The sequence below is a fragment of the Herpailurus yagouaroundi genome, unplaced genomic scaffold, assembly GCF_014898765.1.
Source record: "Herpailurus yagouaroundi ecotype Mexico unplaced genomic scaffold, PumYag 210, whole genome shotgun sequence".
Lineage (NCBI taxonomy): Eukaryota > Metazoa > Chordata > Mammalia > Carnivora > Felidae > Herpailurus > Herpailurus yagouaroundi.
This window is the reverse complement of record NW_024412441.1, coordinates 8,660,041-8,684,137: the sequence shown is the minus strand read 5'-3', so window position 1 is coordinate 8,684,137 and position 24,097 is coordinate 8,660,041. Positions and strand designations below refer to the sequence as shown.

The 24,097-nt window shown below is 36.4% G+C and overlaps 1 long non-coding RNA gene across 4 annotated transcripts in view; it reads left to right on the top strand.

Annotated features, from left to right (window-relative positions):
* Window positions 1-7,678: 7,678 nt before the first annotated feature.
* Window positions 7,679-24,097, top strand: part of LOC121016296 (uncharacterized) — an 887,083-nt gene continuing 870,664 nt past the window's right edge. For all 4 annotated transcript variants that reach the window (XR_005784209.1, XR_005784210.1, XR_005784211.1 and 1 more), the window contains exon 1: window positions 7,679-8,135. This is a non-coding gene — a long non-coding RNA (uncharacterized LOC121016296). The remainder of the gene's footprint in view (window positions 8,136-24,097) is intronic.

Below are 24,097 nucleotides of genomic sequence, written 5' to 3'. Positions count from 1 at the left end.
CTTGGCAAAGAAAATCAGTAATTTAGAACCTGATTTATTAGCAAGTAATGGACCAGCTAAGGGATTCTACAAACAGCCGCAAGTTGCCATCATATACATTGGTAGAGGGTTTCGATCAGCAATTAGATTTGTCAGTTATCAATTCCTGGGACCTACATTTTGTTCTTCTTTCCTTACTTGCTTTCCAGTAAAGGGTCAAAGAGCAAAATTTCTTGGAAAAACATAAATTAGTAGTTTCAAATAATTACTTCTAACATTTTCCTTTAATTTTTAAGCATTATTAGTCAGCTGAAAGAAAATTTTGGCATCTAGTCATTATGTGAGGATTTAAAATGAAATCAATGACATTCTAAAGTGACAGATGGAACTTCAATTGTATACAATGAAAGAAAGCTGAGGGTTCTTGGTGCACTGAATTTTAATTTAGTGGTAATAAAAAATAAGAATTTGAAAAGCACTCATTCCTTTTTATGAAGATGAATGATTATGAAACTACATGGCTTATGTAAATTTTTAGAATTTAAGGCATTTCTAATTTATGTTGAATATAGACAGAATAAATTGACCGGGGTGCTGGATAACTTTATATAAAATCTTCTCTATATAAATAACAGTGCACCCCACCACAGCTCTCATCCTGTCATTGAGCTCTGTTTTTGACCTCATGTCATGTATTAGAATTAGTCTTTGTAGATTTATTTCTGTGTTTACCTGTTCATTGCCTCTCTCTCTTCCTGCAGACCGAGAGCTGCATGATGACAAGCATCATTTATGATTTGTTTTGTTTTTCATTGAGTATTTAGCATAGTGTAAGTGCTCAGTACACATTTGTTGACTTAATAATTGTTAATCAGGCAATACAACCATCAAAACAGAAAGTTTTTATCTTCTGTTTGGAATCAAGATGTGAGATCACTTAGTTAATGCTTCAGAGGCAAGCTTCTCAAGTTTTGGTCACTAATTTTTTTTTTCTGTCTTGGTTGACAGTTTTATGTACATTTTCTGCATTTATGGATTTTCAGGGTATTGCATGTACTTACCTGGTACCTGGAAGAGGATATGGTACACCAAGCCTAAGGAGTCCTTTTACAATCTTCAATATCTCTTCCAAGCTTATTATTTTTCTATTTCTAAGTTTATTATTGGACAGTTAACCTCTGCCTAGAATATATGATGATTCTTCTAAGAGATGTCATCCTGCCAAACCCATTTTTTTTTAATGCTAAAAATATCACTTGCCCAAGAGAAGCTATGAGGTGTACTTTTCTACTGAGAAAAAGTACTCCCTTTTTTGTGTCTGATTGCTATTTATATATAACTACAAATCTAAAGCTCTGTGCAGACACCTTCCTAAAAACTGTATTATTTACCACAGCTCTGTTGGCTTAGGAATTATTTTCAACATTCAACAAATGACTCAATGAAAGCATTAAATACCTTCCTGAAATTCTTCAGTTGGTAACTGATGAAGCTAACGTTCAAAACCAGGTCATCAAGCTGAACAAAGGTTATACTCATAAGCTTTTTAGTTGAAATAAGTACCTCATTTTTATCTCTGAAATAGGTAAAGGTATTGGGCTCAAGAGTTATACTGTAAGCTAAGGTTTTAATAGGTGAAAGTGAAAGTGATGAACTGACCTCATTTCATGATGAATGCGGAGGACAATGGCCACAGATGGGTATTTGGCTATAAAAAAAAAAAAAAAAAAAAAAAAAGTTGAGGGGCGCCTAGGTGGCTCAGTCGGTTGGGCGGCCGACTTCGGCTCAGGTCATGATCTCACAGTCCGTGAGTTCGAGCCCCGCGTCGGGCTCTGTGCTGACAGCTCAGAGCCTGGAGCCTGTTTCGGATTCTGTGTCTCCCTCTCTCTGACCCTCCCCCATTCATGCTCTGTCTCTATCTCAAAAATAAAAAAAAAAGTTGAGAAGGGGGAAAATATGACTCCTACCTTTGTCTTTCCCTATGATATTTCTGACTTTAATGAACTTTCTCCTAAAAAAGAGTAGTTTTGATTCAAATCAAGCAGAACTACATGCACCTTTGACCAATACTATGGTATTGTAGACACAGAGAGGTAAAAGCCTCATTAAACCTAATTACAATGTAGTTCACAGACATGTTTTCTAACAAAGACCTTGGCTGTCCTTCCAATTAGTTCTTAAGACCCTTTATTTTGGTTAACCACTACCTAGATGAGAGAATGTTTCAGACAGGAAATCACTGCTGCGTCTTCAGTCTAAGTGTAGAAGGCTCCATTTTGGGCCATGTGGGTCTGTCTGCTTGCATATTTCATTTGGAATTCATATAATCAGTCATTATGAGCACTTGCTGCATACAAAGAATTGAGTTATTGAGCCCAAAAATACAATGATCAATAGGTTATTCTAAAAAGTTTTTAATTATTGTATAATAGAAAACATAATTCATTTTCAGGGTAGTAATTTGAACAATGCAGAGGGAATCATTCCCTCCACCCTACAAAATTCCTCTACTTTACCATTCTTGCCACAGTGTCATTCTCTGAATTACAGTTAGCAATTACTTCTCAATTAACAATTACTCCTCAATTTCCTCCACCCAAAAAATGTTTTTGCAACTGCTGTGTATATTCATATGTATACTTATAATAAACTTATTTTATGTACATTAAACCATATTCTAATAATGTCCTGCATCTTTTCTCATTTAATGTAATAACAATAAATCTTGAAATACTCCAAAGCAGTACAGAGAGAATAAAATAGAACACAATAACCCGATGCATGAATGTGGCAAAATTACTTAATGAGTTTCTGTTGAAGGATATTTAAATCCTTTATTGCAACATTGCAGTGAATATTTGTACCTATATTTTTGTACTTTCATGGAAAAATATCTGTATGATGAAGTTTTGTTAGTGGAATTACTGGGTCAAAGAGTATATGTATTTTAATTCTAATAGTTATTATTAAACTACCTACCAAACACATTTTTCCCTTTGTGCTATTTATGTGCGAGAATGTTTGGCAAGAAACTATATAAATAGCTTTTTAATAATCAAAATAAAATATGTGCATCATTAAAATATTTAATAATATTTTTATTATAATAAAATAATAAAGAAAGCCTCACAATAAAAACAAGCCTTTGTTTTTTGCATTCTCTGTTCTAAAAAGAAATGAAATTTTAACTCTTTTATCTCTGTGCTAAATTCTTCTGGTAATTACTTCTTATGTTTTTGTGATTTATGATAAGAAATCTATTTGGTCTTCATCCACGTTACTTGCACAAAGCTCCTAAAACTCTTGGAATTTCCAAAGTAAAGGAACTATAAAGGTGTCTTTTGTTATGTTAATGAGGTGACTTTTGGAAAACACCTAAGAAGAAGCTGGTTGTGAAGCCAACCATTTGATTAGCCAACCATTTGATTAGAGGGTTGGGACTGAAAGTTCCTTGACTTCAGGGGAGGGGAAAGAGGTTGGAGTTTGAACCAATCACCAGTGGCCAATGAGTTCATCAATTCTGCCTATGTAATAAAGCCTCCATAAATAAAATAGGAGAGGATTCAGAGATTCTGGGTTGGTGAACACACATAGGTTCTGGGAGAATGACATGCCCAGAGAGGGCATTGAATCTCCACACACTTTCCCCACATCTTGCTTTATGCACCTCCCCCATCTGTTTGTTCCTGAGTTGTGATCATTTATAATAAAATAGTAATCTAGCAAGTACAATGTTTCTCTGAGTTCTGAGAGCCTCTCTAGCAAATTAATCAAACCCACAGAGAGTATCATAGGCACTTCTGATCTATAGTCAGTAAGTCAGAAGTACAGGTAATAATCTAAGTTTGCAATTGGTATCCTGAGTTGGAGGGAGTCATTCATTGGAACCTCCAGTCTATAGCCACAGATGACCACCTAACCTTGTGACAGGCATCTGATAGGGGTTCAGGGAGAGTCTTATAGGTCTAAATCCTTAATCTGTGGAATCTGATACTGTCTCTGGGTGGAGAGTGTTGGAATTGTTTCAAATTCTGACAACAGCAGGGTATCCAATTGCTTATTGGTGGTAGGAAACCCCTCCACTCTAAGAATTGGAATCAGGACCTCTATATCTCTAAATTATGTTTTACTAAGATTATTGATTAACAAATTTTAGATGTTATGTAATCCATTGCTATTATGACAAATGGGGATTTTCATACATTATTACATTCTTAGTCACTCAAATGATTGATTGCCAACTTCCTTTTCTCAACATAGTTGGTCACTACAATTAATAAGTATACCATAAATATCAATAACATTATGCAGTATAAAAACCTTATTTCTAGTTCCATCACATAAAGACATCTTCTCGTGAATTCACCTTTATTAGTTGAAAATACTTCTCTCTTCCTTTCTTCTTATCTTTCCACTGCCCATATGCTGGCCTCTTTATTTTACTTCCATATAGTAAAGATACATAATATACACACATAACATACACATACATAAATATGCAAAGTATATATTCTGTCCTAAACCATTTTAAGCCTTATATAATTTGTCCACGAGCTAATTTTAATGCTGAAAATCAAAAAAGGTTTAAATTACTGTGAATATGAACATATAGTTTACTGTATAGCCAGAGTATATTGATTACAGTTCCTTTTGTATCAGTTTTAATTTTTCTTCTTTTTGAATATTATATCTTGTATTATATTATATCATATATCTTGTATATGACACTTTAGGCCAAATATCCCATAGAAAATACAAAAAGAGCATGTACAAGGAACAATACAAAAGAAGCAATCTAGATGTCTAGGATGTGAACAGATATATATATATATATATGTACACACACACACACACACACACACATATGTTTCTAGCTTCTTTTTCTCATTATTATGGTTGTGAGATGAATCTGTGTTGTTACATGTAGCTACAGTTTGTTTTTATACCTGACTACAATTCCATTGTTTGAAAATTGAGGAATATAGCCATTCCGTCATTGAACATTTAGGCTCTTTCCAGTGTTTGCCTGTCATGAATAAAATTGTTATGAACATTCTTGTATGTGTCCTTTGGTTGCACATGGATATCATAAATTACTTATATTTTTAGCCTGTTTAATAGATATGACCAAACTGTTATGCAAAGTCCTGTACCAATTTATAATTCTACTAGTAATGTATAAGAATCTCCATTGTTCTGGGGCACCTGGGTGGTTCAGTCAGTTAAGTGTCTGACTTTGGCTGAGGTAATGATCTCACGGTCCATGAGTTCAAGTCCCACATCGGGCTCTGTGCTGACAGCTCAGGGCTTAGAGCCTGCTTTGGATTCTGTGTCTTCCTCTGTGCCCCTTCCCCACTATTGCTCCGCTTCTCTCTCTCTCTCTCTCTCTCTCTCAAAAATAAATAAACATTAATTAAAAAAAAAACTTGTGAGACATTCAGTGTTTTTTGCATATCTTCAAATGTATTTAGTATACCTTCATATCTGAATGAAAATTTTGAGTATAGATTTGAATATCAATTTCCTATAGTACTTTAAAGGGATTACTCTTGATTTCAGCATCAAGTGTTGCTGGTGATATGTTTGATGCTGGACTAATTATTTTTGATTTGTAGATTGCATTTTTGTTTTATTTATTTTATTTGTTTTGTTTGATTATTTATTGACAGAACTTTTTTTTTTTTTTTTAAATTTTATACTCTAGAAGTTTGATTCCCAAAATACTATATCTAGGTATGGCTTTTACATTACTGTCTGGGCATATGGTGGGCATGTCAATTGAACTTTAACTCTGCAATATTCTATCTGTTTTTGTTTGTTTTGTTTGTTTACTTATTTATTTAGAGAGTGAGAGAGAGAGAGAGCATGAGCAGGGGAGGGGCAGAGGGAGAGGAAGAGACAGAATCCCAAGCAGACTCCACACCATCAGGGAAGAGCCCAACGTGGGGGTGGAACCCAGGAACTGTGAGATCACATCCTGAGCTAAGAACAAGAGTCAGGTGCTTAACCGACTGAGCCATCCAGACATCCCTTCTATTATATGTTTGATAATGTTTTCCTATTTTCTTTCTTATTTGGGGAACTCACGTTTGTTATTTTGGACTTCAAGAACTGATGCTTTTTTTCTTTTCTTTTTTTCAAACTGCATACCTAGTTGTCTTTCACTTTTCCTGAGAGTAACTCACACAAGGAATGTTCTGTTTTATTCCATTTCATTTGATAATATGCTCTGATGATATGATCACATACTCAGTATAATCATAATTATTAAGAGAGATAATATATGTGATTCAAATGGTATAGGTTCGGCACCTAATAAATGTTAATTGAATTTATGAACAAAAATATACACACATACCATATTTTTAAACTTTCCATATTTTCAAATCACATAAAATTCTATTTGTCTCTAAAGTAGTTCCAAAATAGTATTTAAATACATTCATCAAATGTCCTGCATGTATATATATATACATATATGTATAGGGATATCAATATAGACATATGAGAGATGAAGAGAGAGTATATATGCTTAAATGTATACACATGCACATGCCAGTAAAAGACAATACCAACAAAGAATTTCCCCGTGTTTTGATTGCAGTCTTACATTCTTAATTAGTTATAGTGAGCCCCGTAGACTATACTGTAAGCTCTAAACAAGTGAGAGTCAGTATTCTATGTTGAAATGTTCTCTGCCAACAGTGCTTTACCTCAATATCCTGAGTGTATTATTTTTTTTTAATTTTTTGTAATGTTTATTTTTGAGAGAGACAAAGAGAGAGCACAAGTGTGGTGGGGAGGGGCAGAGAGGGAGACACAGAATCAGGCTCCAGGCTCTGAGCTGTCAGCACAGAACCCAACGTGGGGCTCAAACTCACAACCATGAGATCATGACCTGAGCTGAAGTTGGATGCTTAACCGACTGAGCCACCCAAGTGCCCCCTGAGTGTATTACTTTTTCTTTAATTTTTTAATGGATATTTATTTTTGAGAGGGAGAGAGACAGAGTGCAAGCAGAGGAGGGGCAGAGAGAGAGGGAGACACAGAATCTGAAGCAGGCTCCTGGCTCTGAGCTGTCAGCACAGAGCTGGACGCTGGGCTCAAACTCACAAACTGTGAGATCATGACCTGAGCTGAAGTCGGATGCTCAACCAACTGAGCCATCCAGGCACCACCCTCCTTCCCCCCAGTGTATGCTTATGTGTGTAGCTTCTTCTATCGTGAGGTCTCATTCTGCTGTTTTCAGTGTCTTAGCAAAGACTTCTGACTCATCAAAACTGACAAAATACATAAAAAGAAACCCAGGAAAAATATCATTCTATATTTTCAAATGCAAATTCTAGAGCATCTTTAGGTAGATTAAAAAAAAAATACACTTTAGAAGCTAAGTATAGATTGTGGGAAAACATTTGACATTATAAAGTTATAAAGGCAGCTGTAAACTTCTCTGGAACCTGAAAGGAATGCCAATACTTGTGTGAATCACACTGGAATTAACTTGGCTGGTTCCCAAAAATAATTTTTTAAATGGAAGAGTAATTGCCAGTCTATGAGGTCAGAAACAGCTCCAAAGGAGTCATGCTTATCTTTCACTGCTAGTAGCTTTGCTCTTCTTGCTAAATAGGTGTTGTATATTGGTTTGGTATGGTTTCAAATCCACTTTTTACGACTCAGGTGAAGTTGTTTTCATCTAAGGGTGAATTTTTTTACATTGAGGAAGGTGTGTTGGGATGTTGTTATCAACATCTGTTAATTGTCAAGAAGTACTCAGTAGCTCAACTGTTAACAGGTGCTGCTAAGAACGTATCAGTAAGAACATATGGAAGAGGAGCTATGACAACATTGATATTTAAACTTTAAATATCAAGAATTTGCGAGGACTTACCAAGTGTTCAGTCTGGGCAAGACTACCCTTTGCTGATCTAAATAGCTTTCCAACAACTGTGGGCCATTTGTTTCTGCTACAGCAAGGCAACTTTTTTCCAGTAGTGGTGAAAATTGTGCAGCGGCCCCTTGAAGGAAATCATCCTGCCCACCAGAACTGGCAGCTTCATTTCCCTAGCAACCTGCTCCAGCAACAAGGGTCCTTTGCTCTGGCTCTCGCAGCACTTGGTTGGCAAAGCCGACTCTTCGGAGAACCAACTTGTTGAAAGGTACAACTAAATTTTGACTTTGTTTCTTCCATCTATCCTTCGCCTTGAACAAGAATGTAATTAATCTCTTACTGGTTTGGAGTATGTTATTTTTATTAGCTTATTAAAATATGTAATTGGCTTGGGAAATATTATTATAGGTTATAATTCCTGTAGTGAACCTATATTAAATTATTGGCAAAGACATTCTTAGTTTCTGAGCATAATTTGCCTCAAACAAAACAAGTTATATGTGAAAGAATCCTAATACAAAAGACAAAACATAGTTTATATGTAGGGGCCATTTTTCATGAACAGTAGTCATTTGAATCTTAGACTTATAGCAGGTAACACAAAGTTCTTTCACGATTTATACAACCCTCCCCCCCTCCACCGCCCGCGGCGCCCCGCCGTGTTAATTACTTAGGGGTGTGTGTGTGTGTGTGTATGTGTATGTATACCATATACCACATTGGTCTTTTTTCTACTATGGATGTTATTCTATCCAGCAATTTTTTTTTTATGTTTGTTTATTTTTGAAAAGGAGAGACACAGAGTAAGAGTGGGGGAGGGGCAGAGAGAGAGGGAGACACATAATGGAGAGAGGGAGACACAGACTGTAAAGCAGACTCCAGGCTCTGAGCTGTCAGCACGGAGCCTGATGTGGGGCTCAAACTCACAGACCGTGAGATCATGACCTGAGCTGAAGTCGGCGGCTTAAACGACTTCGGTGGCTTAAGTCGGTGGCTTAACAGAGCCACCCAGGTGCCCCATATCAAGCAACTTAATAGAGAATTTAAGTATAAAAGTTTTGAGCTGAAGTATCCATATGTTAATAAGCAAAAGGGTAAACTCCAATGTGTTTAAGTAGTAAAACAATAGTAAAACAATAAAGATAGGGGGAATAAACAAAGCAGAATCTGGGATAAGGGCAAAGGGGTACTTATAATAATAGAATTTAAAGTAATGCCAGAAAAAAAAATCCAGTAGCAAAAAGAAAAAAAAAATAGATAAATGAGCAGTTTGTCTGAAGAAATGAAAAAATTAGCTAATTTTTTAAAGCCCATGATTCATAGGAAACAAGAAGATAAGAACTGGAGACAGTATAACAACCTAAGAAGCAATGCTGGCAAAGAAAATGAAGTTAGCAGAATTGGAAAGAAATGAAAAAATAACTACTGACTAAAACTCACCGGGGAATACTTTTTTAAAAATGTGAACATACATAAACCAGCAGGACCAAGTAAAATGGGTCCCTGGGTGTTGAGGGAATTGACTAATGAACTTCCGAGCACAGTCACAATTGCAGCTGGAAAGTCATGGAGCACTACAGAGAACTAGAAAATTGGAAAACAACAAATGTGGCATCATTTACTGAAAAGGGGGAAGCATTGTTCTATCATGTACCTTCCAGTAAGCTGAATGCCAACACTTTAAAAGAACAAAATAGACTATTAGAGCTGCCCTACTTGAGTTCCTCCAGGGCAAGCACTTTAGTGTGCATGGTATATGACTCAATTTGCAGGACAAGGGGCAACTCAGTAAATAATGTTTGCCCGAGAGGGTAACTGAGTCACAGTCAATATAACCTACTTGGCCCGTTCATTTTTTTCCCACAAAATCATATACAGGGTAACAGAAATTAAAAGCCACATAGCTAAACATTCTTGATACTCACACACAGAATTATTCACCAAGAATAACACTACTTTGCAATGCAATGGGATAGAAGACATGAGTGTTAATTTTATTTTATCATAGAGCTCTCAAGGGCTTAGATGTTTGGCTGGATTTCAGTCCCAGCTCCCACAATCTATTTTTTGACTACAGAAATTTATCATATCTCTGAGTTACAGATTGTTCATCAATAAAAAGTCTAATAATAATGATTACTTATTTATGTGATGTTTTTCATAACAAAACAGGGCAGCTACTGTGAAAATTAAATAGATAACATGAGTAAACAAGCTCATTACATCAAACAGCACCTGGAAAAATACCAGGGGCTTCAATAAAATTTAGTTCTATTCCCTCTCTCCATCTCTAACACAAAAACATTCTTTAATTCTTTAGCACAACCATTAAGTTTTGAATATAATTAGATGGGAGATACCTTTCTATATTAACGTTAATTAGATTGAAATAGGGGGTCTCTACAGGAAAACCAAGTTCAGCCTCTTGGTAAAACATTGCACAAACGTTTGTTAAGTCATCTCTTCATACAGAGAAACTAAATTTCTAATCGTGGCTTTGGCTTCTTGTGTACATTTGGACTTGAGAGGTATCAATAAGGTAATGTGGCATATCCCAATGGAAGCGGCAAAATATGATGATGGGCTGTTCATTACCGTGTAAATGATAAAAATACACTATGTGTATAGCTTTTTTTCATTCTCTGTAAAAAGCTTTATTCATTCTTTTTTCATTCTATGTAAATGTGCTTTCTTTAAATTAATTTAAAGTTATTGTAGTTAATTCATAGCAAGTGTAAATTATCAGAAATCTAAGAAACTTGACTATTGACTGTGCTCTCACACAGATTTGTTTACTATCTCCCTATCTGTAAACTAACCTGCAATCTCCTTTCCTCTGTTACTTCTATCATTTAGTATATCAGATAATGGAGATGACTTTTTAATTATTTCAAAGGCATTCTTTTTTGTTATATTTAAAATAAAAAGTTTCTATCCTTTTATAGAAATATTTATTATTATTTGGCTTTAATGAAAAGAAACTTCTAAAACTGATTTTAAAACCCTCCCAATCAACCAATGAGAACCTCCACTGTCCCACAGAGATCATCCCACCCTCTGAAAGTCAACCAGTTGGTGGCAGTAACAATTCTTTAACAGAGGCCAAAAGTCACCCGATTTCTAAACACTCCTGTTTTTACCAGCCTATCAGTTTTTGATACGCATGTTTCCCAAAAACACATATGTAAGATCAGCAATGGTCTTTGTTCAGAGATACTGTGTCTTAGAAGCACAACTCTCCATTGCTGAGCAAGAAATAAACAAGAGTTGGATTTCAAGTATTCAGTAGCAATTTCTTCCTTCCACATACTTAGTAGACAACAATCAGAAAAGTTGAAATTATGTCTCAAGTCATTTGTAAACAATTTCAATGTCTTTGAGTCACATTTTGGTACATTCTATTCACAATGATTTGAGACACTAAATCAAAGAAAACTAACTCTCCTGAGATAAGTAGGCAATTTTATAATTTATTCCTTGCTTAAACCACAAATAAATGATGTTTCTATGTACTATCTGTGAATCAGCATTTACTTGAATTCAAAGAAAGATCCAAGAATTGTACTTTTTGCTATGTTAAAAGCTTTATCTAAAATGAAATCCTTAAGAAAAGGAACAGGAAATATATTTGTTCAGAAACAAATTATATGTGGTGCTGGTGCCTTTAGGGTTTTTACCCCCTAACTTTACTTGGTCTAAAGACAAATATTAGCATCTAATCCCATCCTCATAAGCTTTATATGCTCAATAGTATCCTAATTTCTCCCAAGTAATTAGGAACTCATTAGTTATCATTCAAACCGCTGGGAATAGACACTGCAAAATTCATTGTTCACTCGCCTAATTTATAGAGAAGCTTTTATACTGGTGGTCACTCCACACAATAGAAAAGCAAACACAGACCACAAAAATAATTCCTTTAGTATATAATTACAATGAAACTCTATTAAATTGTCTTAATGGCCCCTAAACCTCAGAGAACAACTTTCCAGTCATTGAACTCTTCTAAATTCCTACCTATTCAAATTCTGTCCATCACATTCTAAAATTATACATACTCTATTCAATTGATGTGGTGAGGAAAGTGGACACATTTTGATCTTGTATGAAAGGACTGATTGCAGAATCCAAGAGAGATAATTTTAAGCTAGGATCAACCATTCCAGGTAAGTTAAGCAGAGTTAGTATTTCTTCAGGTTTTTTTTGTTTGTTTGCTTGTTTTTGTTTTTTCCCTCTCTCCAGCTCCGTTTCCTCTCCCTTGGAGACTTCTATTAAGTATGTGTTAATTTTTTTCACCATGTCATGTCATAAAGGCTTTACTGGCTTTTCTATTCCTTTTTTTCCTTCTCTGTATTTCACTTAGATATTTACTACTGACCATGATCAAGTTTCCTAATTGTGTACTTTTTAATAATAGTTATTGGGGCATCTGGGTTGCTCAGTTGGTTAAGCAGCCAACTTTTGATTTCAACTCAGGTCATGATCCACTGTAGATCAACCTTCCTGTTGGGCTCCATGCTCACAATGCAGAGCCTACTTGGGATTCTTTCTTTCCCTCTCTCTCTGCCTGTCCTCAGCTCCCATTCTCTCTCTCTCTTTCTCAAAACAAATATACATTAAAAAATAATAATAGTTATTAATTCCATCTGCTGTATTCTTAAATTTTGTGTTTTTATGTTTTAGTGAGAGTTTTTATTATTTTTATTTCTGGAATAAGCATTTGATTTCTTATAGATTTCAGAACTTAACATTATCAATGTTTTCCTTTTTTTTTTGGAAAATAATAATCATAAAACTGTTCTGATAATGCCAAATCATCTGTATCACTATTGGCTAGTTTATTCTGCTTTTTTTCTCTTACCTTTGTGGTATTTGGTCCTGTTTCTTAAAATGCCTCATATGTCAGTTATCAGTATACTGCTTGTCAGCTCCAAATATAGCCTTCATTGTTCTGGTTGTGATACTGAGAAATTTCTTCTTTGTTGGGTGGCATAATTTTAAGCTTTGTTAGTAGACAGCACCAGAGGAATAAGGGAAAGGGAAGGGGAACTTCTGGTTCCTCTGTGTACTGTCTTGATAGTCTCCAGCATCAAGTAGCAGTCATCAGTGCATGTCACCTCCCCATGGGAAGCATCCCCCCAAATCCCAAAGGGAATCTTCTCAAGGTACTGGCACTAATTCAGTGAGTTTTATGCTTGCCACTTTCCTGTGGACAGTTCCCTTCAACACCCCAATAGTTGTCAGTGGATTCTAGGTACAGCAGCTCCCTACTGACAGCATTGTCTGGCACCCCAGAGGGTAGATTGCCAACCACTTCCATAGCACAGTACCTTTATGTGGTTGGTTTCCCCAAGCCCCAGCAGAGGGATTCCTAGAGATTTCTACCAGTGCTACAACTCAAAGGATGTCTTTACTATCTAGTGGATAATAGCTACACCATCTCTCAGAAGCTCTAAAGGGAGAGTATTCTTTCAGATTTGTTCCTTAAATGTTCACTCTGCTTTAACCCTAAGAGTAATGACTTCTTTTTATATCAGATATCCCTGTTTCCTTTAGAATTATCTTCACATCTTGCAGCTAACACTCCATTACTATAATTTCCTGTTATTGTTAATAATTCTTGATAAAAAATATTTCCACATTCAAATAGCTCTCTGGTTTGTGGCCCCTGATTGGCCCCAGACTTGGTACTGGGAAGATGGGATCTGAGGATTGATTTGATCTTGACTTTGGCTTTTAGTTTTGAAATCCTTGAAATGTGTTGTTGGTAACAAATGACATAAAGTGACATTACAAATAATAAAACTATAGTGGTGCCTGGGTGGCTCAGTCGGTTGAGCGTCCGACTTCAGCTCAGGTCATGATCTCACCCTCTGTGGGTTCGAGCCCCGCATTGGGCTCTGTGCTGACAGCTCGGAGCCTGGAGCTTGCTTCGGATTCTGTGTCTCCCTCTCTCTCTCTGCCCCTCCCCGGCTCATGCTCTGTTCTGTCTCTCAAAAATGAATAAACGTTAAAAAAAATTACAAAAAAAAAAACAAAAAACAAAAAACAAATAATAAAACTATAAACTATAGTTATAATGGAATGCCCATGAAGCAAGTTTCTTGGAAGCCCAGTTGGATGCCAGACTTGACTTTTGTGGTAGTAGCAATGACTGCCAGGACTATGGTGTGCAGGGCAGGCATCAACTGAACACTTAGTGCATAGGATCACTTACAGAAAGAAAATGACAAGATCCTTTAATCTCAATTTCAGAAACTGATAACAAGAGAACTTCCATGACAGTCCTAAATTAATCTCTTATTTCTTCCACCCATGAGGCTAATATTGCTGAAGAAACAAATGCAAAATCCAGTTGTACTGGTTGCTGAGTTACATTGTCAGTTGAATTCAGTCTTCAGAGTTTGTGTGTGAAGGTTAGCACATTAATTCTGAATGAGAGGGATCCTGAAAACATGAAACAATCTTGAACCCTCAAATCACTTTGGTCCTCTCTTACCACTAGAAATGCCTTGTTTTCTCAGTTAACTAGCTTTCCTTTGCTCGAAAATCCGTAGTAATATCACCTGGGGCAGATGCCTATCTTAACATTTGTCCAACTCACCAGTTTGGCCTTTGCAGGGATTGGATAGGTCTCAGAATAACTGTACATTATTAGAAACTTAATCAGATAGTGACTCCAATTGCAGCTGTTCTTACAAATGTAAAACCTTTACTGGAATAAATAATAACTTTTCACCCATAACATTTTTCAAGGATTACCAAAAACAATTTACATTTACATTTGGTTGTCTACTTTGTCTGAATAAGAGATAGCCAGAAGCATGAATCTATGCATTCATAAGAAGTTGACAACTGTTTGGCTGAATGGTCAAAGATTTGAAAAGAACAGAATAGAAAATTAGTAATAAAGAAGTATTAAGAAGAGGACTGGATGATCCTTTCAGAATGGGCACAAATTGTGAATAAATTTGCATATCACATTAAAGTCCAATAAAGAGTGTCTCCTGGAGGGTAGGCTCTTCATAATCAGTTGGACAAAATGGCACACTCTGTGGATGTCAGTCATACTCTTTCCACGGTCTTCCTAGTGTTTGAACAATGAACCTATGAACAAAGAGCCATGTGGACAGGAATAGGGGCTATGCATAAGCTTAACAACGATGTGATTTCTTTCACCAAGAATGACCTGAGTAATCATCCTGCTGAATACCTTATTTTTCAACAGTTGAAATGAATATTGCGCTCTAAATTTGTCATCATTGCCTGGATATAAAAGCCAGTCACCTGTGGCAACTTATTTACATTTATTTAATCATGAATTAAGAAGCTCTTCTTCCTTCCTGGAATTGATACATATTCTAGATCTAGGTTTTCGTTCCTTCTTGTAATGTTCTGACAACACTACCATCCAAAACCTCAGAGAATGCTTTGCAAACACATCATGGAATTCCACAAAGCATTGCTTCTGACCAAGGAACTTACTTTACCAAATGAATTATAGCAATGTGCTAAAATCAGTGGAATTAAATGACCCTAAAACATGCCACATCACTTGAAAGCAGTTGAACTAATTGGAAGGTGGTAAACAGCTTACTCGTGTCTGCTTTGTAGCATCAATTGGTAGAAAATACCCTGAGAAAATAGGGTTCTAATAGGATGCATTATAGGCTATGAATCAGATACTGTTATATGATGCTCTTTTCCAGTACTCAGGGTACAGAGGCCTGGTAATCATGAAGCGGGAGTGGCTCTTCTCACTATCATATCCAGTAACTACTATCAGAATTGTTTATTTCCTGTATCAGAAATCTTTGCTGGTTCCCAAGGAGGGAATACATATTTACTGAACACAGCAGTGGTTGTATATTAGAAAATCAGACTGATACCTAACCATTTTGGATCCTTGTGCCACTGAAATAACAGGCAGCACAGAAGCTTCCTCTTCTGGCTGAAGAGATCATTCCTAATTACAGAGGAAAAATAAGGATGCTGCTATATAATGGTGACAAGAACAATTTTTGCAATCCAGAGGATTTTCTAGGATCGCTGTTAGTACTCAAATGCCCAATAATAAAGGTTAAAGGAAAACCACAGCAACTGAAAGAAGAAGACATAGCAATTTAAGAAGATATAACCTTTGGGAGTAAAGTTTTGAGTCATTCAACCAAGTAAAGAAACTCAGCCAACTAAGGTCCTGGCTAGGGTTGGGGGAAATAAGGAAAAGATAGTAGAGGAAGGAATCTTTAAATATCAACTATAATGTTCTAACTAAACAAGTGAACACTGTAATAGTTTTGCATTCTTTCTCGATTAATATGTGTGTGCTTATTTGTATATGCCATTTTCTTTTTTGTCTTATTTACATTATAATCCAATATAAGGTTTTTGACAGCTTTATCAGTTAATGTTCAAAATATTCAGGGGTTCTGTGACTAAAGTTGTAAATACAGTGACTGTTGGGATTGTGCATTTGGGAAAAGTTTGATAACTTTTTCACTTGTACAAAAGGTAAATGTATCTTGCTGATAGAACTACCATGGTTTTGTTGTTTCTCAGAAATTCAGTTGTAGCAGAAGTGGGTGTATGAAGATAAGCCGCCAAAGGGTGCTTATTTAACAAATATATTGCCTCTAGGTTCCAAATTCCCTCTTAATTGTTGGGCTTGTAATACTGGAATATTTCTCTCCTGTCAATGGAAATAAAATTAACCATTGTCATCAAAGAATATTCAATGGACCTGAAGAAAGAGGACCTCTTCTTCTTGCTTCCTGTTTGTTATGCTCTCTCTTAACTTCCTGTCTGTGGCAGTGTGCATTAGCTCCCCATGGCAGCTTCCCCCAGCATGCTAGATCATAGCCACTTAATGCACCACCACAGTGAAAGTGGAGTTTTCTTTGTACTGCTTCCTTTTAGACAGTTTTCCCTTGAAATTTAGAGGGTGATTTCCATAGCACAACAACTCCCCATATATGGCATCTCCCACCATCCCCAAAGGTGGAGTACCAGAAAATTCAATAAGCATAGATCCTCCACAGAACTTCCCTTGCCTTTTTATTGGCTTTAACCTTTCTGTCTCTCCCTCCCTCCCCCGCCCCCTCCTTCCTTCTCTGTCTCTCTCTCTCTCTCTCTCTCTCTGTGTCTCTTTCTCTCCATTGAGGTCTGGATGCCAAACATTGGAGGCAGGACCCCTCTCTCAGATTTGCTTCTTGCTCTCTTAGTCCTAAGGGCTCATGGTTGCTTGCAATATCTACTCTTCTTGTATTCTTCAGAGTTCTCTTTATAACTCAATAGCTAATCTCACATTATACTGATCTCCTGTTGTAGTTCTTAATTCTTTAATTATTAAAACATACATTTTGTTGTGTAGTTTATGTCTCTTGACTATATATATCCTGAGAAATTCACCTGGTACTTTCTTATTGACTACCAGATATTGTGTACCAAAAGTTGTAGATTTGGGATGCTGTTATCTTCTTCAGAGAGGTATTAATGTTCTCCCAGAAGACATATAGTATAGGGAAGGGTTGTGTAATAAACTTAGAAAAATGTATTACAAAATGTCAGTAATGCTGAGGGAGATGAAGGAAAATTAAGTAGAGCAAGGAGATAAAAATAAATAAAGTGTTTCGCTATTTAGATAGGCTTGTCAAGTTATGCTTCTCTGAGGAATGTCAGAAAAGCAGATATTTGAATGATGGAGCAATAAGGTTTCTGAAAAAAGAACAAATGGAAAAGCTCTAACGAAGAAAGTGGACAGATAATATAGGATACAATAAACAAAGAAGATAAATATAAACAATAAGATCAGAAAAGCGGTGAGCCCCAGAACATGCAGGACATATTAAGCCTTATTGAAATCTCTCTTAACTATCTTAAGGTTCCGGCCAATCTCTCTGTAACCACCCTCCTGTTTTGTTTTGCTTTTTGTAATGTAAAATTAATATGTAATCAGAAGGAGTATTTGTAAGTAATTAGTGCTAGACCTTCTAGTACCAAAAACATACAGTAAAACTCTGCTATTACAGTGTCTTAGTTTGACTCTCTGCCAAGTCAGAGCATGAAACAAAGACTTGGGAGCAAGTAGTTTATTTAAGCAGCTGGTACCTGGCAGCAAGAGTGAGAAAATTGGAGGCTAAAACAAAGAAGAAATAAGAGAAAATAAACTGTCATTACAGAGCTAGTTACTTATATGGACAACTGGGGTTCAGTTCCACTGGGGAGCAGGACAAGGGTTTACATTATGAGCTTTGCCGGGGAGGAGTGCCTCCCAACCCCCCACTCCCCTGTACCCTTCCATATACCCAATGGGTTAAATCTCATGAACTTCTGGATTGCCTTGCATGAATTTGAGCAATACCTAATGGTTTTGGGAAAACGCAGAGGCAAAAAAAAAAAAAAAAAAAAAAAAAAAAAAATTGGATGGGTTTGGCAGGTTTTTAAAGTGCAATGCTCTCTCCCAGCATAGGAGTGACTCAACACAGCTGAAGTAAAATGAGAGTTGGGCTGGGGGGCACAAAAATACATGACAAGTAGAGTTCATGAAGTACAAAACTTAAACACAGAGTTTTATTATTGCAAAAGTAGGGAAATGCACCGGTGAAACTTCTATAAGCTGCTGGCTGAGCGTTTCCAGTCCAGGCTTTTGGTGGAGCTATTTAAATGGCAGCCCTACCTACATTTGGGAGCTATCTGGCAGTGGGTCAAAAAAGTTTAACAGAGTTAACTGTAGAAGGAATGATAGTGAGTTTTCTGGCTGCCTGAGACTTGAAGGAGAGTAGAATCTGTTGGAAATCTTAAAACTTGTTTCCAACCTTTGGCCTTATGTGGGCATATAAAGCCTAGAAAATATTGGATACAGGGCAATCCACATCCTGTCTATCTGTAGACCGTCTTCTCCCTGATCTCACCTCCCCTCCTCTGCCCACCCATCCTCCAACACCACAGCACAAGGTATTTGGAAGAGCATTAGGTGGAGAATACCAATTATATCCAAATTGGTGCTGTTACAAGACATATTATGTTGGTTTTCTACTAGAGCTTGCATTGAAATCTCTCTAAAAATTGCTTTGAAAATTGAGAACAGTAAATATATTTTTTTTATTTGCTTGATAATCTGAGATCATCACAATTAAATTCACATGTTATTGTTTTTGATGTCTTTCAATGACTGAATTATATAGTATCTGGCCTCAGACTTTTTTTTTTTAAGTTTTAAAATGTTTACATTTTATTTTCAAATTGATAATTTTTGTCTTCGCCATCAATTTCTAGTTTTTTCTTTTTGTTGCTCAAGCTGTATTCATCATTGTAAGACTCTTTAGTTTGTACTTCCTAAGTTTTCTAAGGCTGAGAAGCAGATGAACAATAATAGTACAATAGTACATGCTCTAGGGATCTAAATGAAAGCTTTTTAACAGATATCTTTCTCCCTAGCAAATTTCATTTTTGTTGATTTATTCTTACTGTTCCCTGATTCTTATCTTTTTGTTTGTTAACCAGGATTCCTGAGAAAAATAAAATCTTGATAAATTTCCATAGTTCAAACTTTTATTCTGTTAGCTTTTTTTAGATGTTTATTTATTTATTTATTTATTTATTTATTATTATTTTTTTTTTATAATTTTTTTTTAATTTTTTTTTCAACGTTTATTTATTTTTGGGACAGAGAGAGACAGAGCATGAACAGGGAAGGGGCAGAGAGAGAGGGAGACACAGAATCGGAAACAGGCTCCAGGCTCTGAGCCATCAGCCCAGAGCCCGAGCGGGGCTCGAACTCAGGGACCGCGAGATCGTGACCTGGCTGAAGTCCGACGCTTAACTGACTGCGCCACCCAGGCACCCCTAGATGTTTATTTATTTTTGAGAGAGAGGGAGAGAGAGAGAGAAAGAAAAGGGAGGAACGGAGGGAGAGAAAACAAGTGGGCGAGTGGCAAAGAGAGAGGGAGACACAGAATCTGAAGCAGGCTCCAGGCTCTGAGTTGTCAGCACAGAGCCCAATGAGGGGCACAAACTGGGAGATCATGACCTGAGCCAAAGTTGGATGCTTAACTAACTGAGCCACCCAGGCTGCCCCTGTTGACTTTATTTTTTGTTTTCTTTTTAACTGTTACATTTTTTAACATGTCTTACTTCATTTTTTAGTGTTTTCTAACACTGCCATCCTCCAAGAACATAAACATACACACACCTACTTACACACAATTTACTCCTACAAATACTATATGAACATACATAATCTTTCAGGTAAAACTAGTATTATCAAAATTAATTACAAAAAATAATGTGTCCATCTATTGTTTCATGACCGAACATGTTAAAATTATTGTTCCCAGGGAAATAAGTTCCTATAATCCATCAGATAAAGAAAAATAAATTTATTTTTAGATCTAAGTAGGATAACACCAGCATCTCACATTTATAAAATGTTTCCACACATAGTACTTCCTTTTATATTCCACAAGACTGAAAAATGAAGGTTTAGAGAAGTTAAGTAACTTATCTATGTTGATATACTTATGTAGTGATGGGCATAGGAAAGTGTTTTGTTTTTTGTTTTTTGTTGTTGTTTTTTTACAGTTCCAGCCTCTTGAATTTGACTTGCAAAATAAATATTTTGGAAGAGGGAAGCATTGCCTTTTTACAATAATGTATAAAACATTGTGAATGGTCTCACTTGCAGGGAAAATTTAATTTTTTAAGCATACCTCCATTAGTTCCTTCATTTAATTACATCTGATATATAATACTTTATTTATTATTTTAGTCAATTCTGTTTCTAACAAGTACTAATATGTTCTATAAATTAAATTTTGAAAATAATGGCTGCTGGGTTAGATCCTTTAGCAAGGAAAAGCTAGGTCTACTCCTTTACACTCATGATGACCAACAAAATTAAAAAAAAAATTAAACCACCTTTTTTTGCTAATGTTAAAAGCAAAGTAATTGGACTAAATTTACTTTAATTCCTTTGAAATTCATCTGCATGTACTGAAAAGGTATACAAGCAAAAATCAGGAAACAACAGAGTTAATCGTCTCCAAAAAAAAAACATTCTTAGCATCTATTTAAGGGCATGATTTTATATTTATATTATATACATAATATATAAATGCAAATTTAAAGACATTTGAAAAAGCGCATACTTTTAAATTTTTTTTTTCAACGTTTATTTATTTTTGGGACAGAGAGAGACAGAGCATGAACGGGGGAGGGGCAGAGAGAGAGGGAGACACAGAATTGGAAACAGAAAAATACGGAACGCTTCACGAATTTGCGTGTCATCCTTGCGCAGGTTAAAATACTGTTTTGAAGGGTATATGATCAAAACTTTTTAATGTAGCTGCCCTTCAGTACCCTACATGGGATTTTTTTGCCCAGTAAAACCAGACGGAATAAACAATCTATAACTATTTTCTATTATCCATTAGCAAAATCCCTTATTTGAAATAAGGGACCAAAATAAATGGCATAAACAAATATTCCTTTCTTTTGTTTTAAAGCCTTTTTTTTTAAAGCTTTATTTTGAAAGAGAGCATGCATGTGTGCAAGGGAAGGGCAAAGAGAAAGAGAGAATCCCAAGCCGGCTCCACACTGTCCGTGCTGGGTCCAAAGCTGAGTCAAACTTGGGGCTTGAACTCATGTACTGTGAAATCATGACCTGAGCCAAAATCAGGAATCAGATGCTTAACCAACTAAGCCACCCAGACACCCCACTAATACTCCTTTCTTAAATCATCATTTGAATAAAAATAATCTGTGCTTGATTTTTCTTGCAATAAAACAGAAGAGGCTGTTAATTTGGAAATACTCACACATGAACAACTCATACCTTTACTAAACGATTCAAAGTGATGGAAAAATTAGCCTAGGCTTCAACAGAGACTTGATTACAAGGTACTAGGAATTCTGTGGATTCTTTTTTTAGGCCCAGGGCAGGAATTGCTGGTAAAGTTCTTGCATTTGCATTTGCTAAGGGAGTATTGATTCTGAGACAACTTTTTACTTGTCAGCTGTCCCTGGTGTTCTAGAGTTGTTTCTATGTTGGTTTGATTTGTTATGAAATACTTGAAATACACAAAACATGAAAAGAGTAACATAATGAATTCCCATGTGCCTGTCACCCAGATTTAAGAAATGTTAACATTGTGCTGGTGTTTTTTTATATCATTCTTATAGAAATAAAAGATTTATCAACCCAATTTATACCTACTTTGTCTCCCTGCCCAAACATTGTCTTCCCTTTCTCCTCAGAGGAATTTGGTGGATATTTCTATATTAATACCTTTACTACATATGTATAAACAAAAAATACAGAATATTTTGGAGACTTTCAGGTTTTGCATAAATTGCATCATGCTATGCTGTTTTTCCCTATTTTCTTTTCCTCTGTCAACCGTATACACTTAAGCTGTGTTGTTTTAGAATTAAGGTAACTGTTTCATTTTATCTACTGAATACTACATTTTATGAATTAATAAACCACAATTTTTAATTCTTTTTCTTTGCAGATATTTAAGCTTTCTCCCCATCTTTATGTTTGTTACTATTTAGTTTTGGTATTACAAATCATGTTGTAGTGAATACTGCCACCAAATAAAAACAAATCCAGACTTAGAAAGGAGTGTTATGATTGAGAAGAAAGACAATTACCATAGGAAGAACACTCTGGTCTCAGAAATCTTCAAGCATCTCACAGTCAAACAAACAAAGAAACAAAAAACCTTTCGTTTTATAGGGTAAACAAAAAGAAAGCAGAGAGAAGCAGAATCTTTTTAGAGGAATCTGGACATGTAAGGAGAATGACCAGAGGGTCTTGCTGTGGTCAGTCTAGTCCCGGGAGAAGCTGGTAAAGGGGGCAGATTTCCCTTTTTAGTGTTTGCACATGATTGGGGCATACAGAGCTCAGGGACCTGTAGGAAGGAGAGAAGTGTAACTAAAGTTTGGTTAAGACAAAGCAGAGGATAAGAGATGGGCAGTAGTGATTGTGTCAGTTCTCCCAACTGCTTTAGAGACAAAGTCTGTCCTTAGACACTATTAGGAATTGACTTGTGGGGGCGCCTGGGTGGCGCAGTCGGTTAAGCGTCCGACTTCAGCCAGGTCACGATCTCGCGGTCCCCAAGTTCGAGCCCCAGTCAGGCTTTGGGCTGATGGCTCAGAGCCTGGAGCCTGTTTCCGATTCTGTGTCTCCCTCTCTCTCTGCCCCTCCCCCGTTCATGCTCTGTCTCTCTCTGTCCCAAAAATAAATAAACGTTGAAAAAAAAAAAAAAAGGAATTGACTTGTGGACTAATAGGAAGAGCCCTTGTGAGATTGAGGTGGGTCCATACAGCTTTCAGGGGTCAGGCACCCCTCACATTCTTATTGGCCATGAAGGACTAGCTGTGTTACATAGTGAGTATTTCATCAGACTGAGATCTGTTAGAGAGATATTTAATGAGAGATACATCTAGGAATAAAATAAAAAGATAACTGGTAGAGTTTGAACTATTTGGAGCAGCCAACTGAGAAGATCCCAAGATGTTGGGTCTGAAACATATTTATTCAGATGGTGGAATGAGGTTAACAGTGGCAATCTGACAGATTACCTGTTGACAGTCTGAATATTTTTGGTGATGGTATAGGACATCATAGAGTATTCTAAAATATGCACAGCATTCTCTTTCAACCACTGTGTAAGTGCCCCCTCATACACCAGGGTCATGTGTGATACCAGACAATTGTGCAGGACCACTAGCTGGAGTCAGCATAGTTGATTAGCAGTGATGTTGGAACTTCTGCTGATAGTGTAATGGATATTTCCTGGAGTAGAGCAAAGGAGATGCAAAAAAAAAAAAAAAAAAGGAAGTTTTGGCAAACTTCTCAAGTGGCCCACAAAACAATAGCTCCAGACACAAAGATTGTCCATCATGGTCTATGGTAACATTCAAGTCTTTTAGGTTTTCTCTCAATCTCTTAATCTCTTCTTCTGAGGCTTTTTGAGAACCTTGTAAGAAGTTCACAGCTTGGGGCACTTGGGTGGCTCAGTTGGTTAAGTTCTGACTCTTGATTTGGATTCAGGTCATGATCTCAAGGTCAGTAGATCAAGGCCTGCCCCAGACTCTGCAATGTGCAGATATTCTCTCTCTCTCCCCCTGCCCTTCCCCTCTTGCAAGCATGACCTCTCTTTCTCTGAAATAAATGAAGGAAGGAAGGAAGGAAGGAAGGAAGGAAGGAAGGAAGGAAGGAAGGAA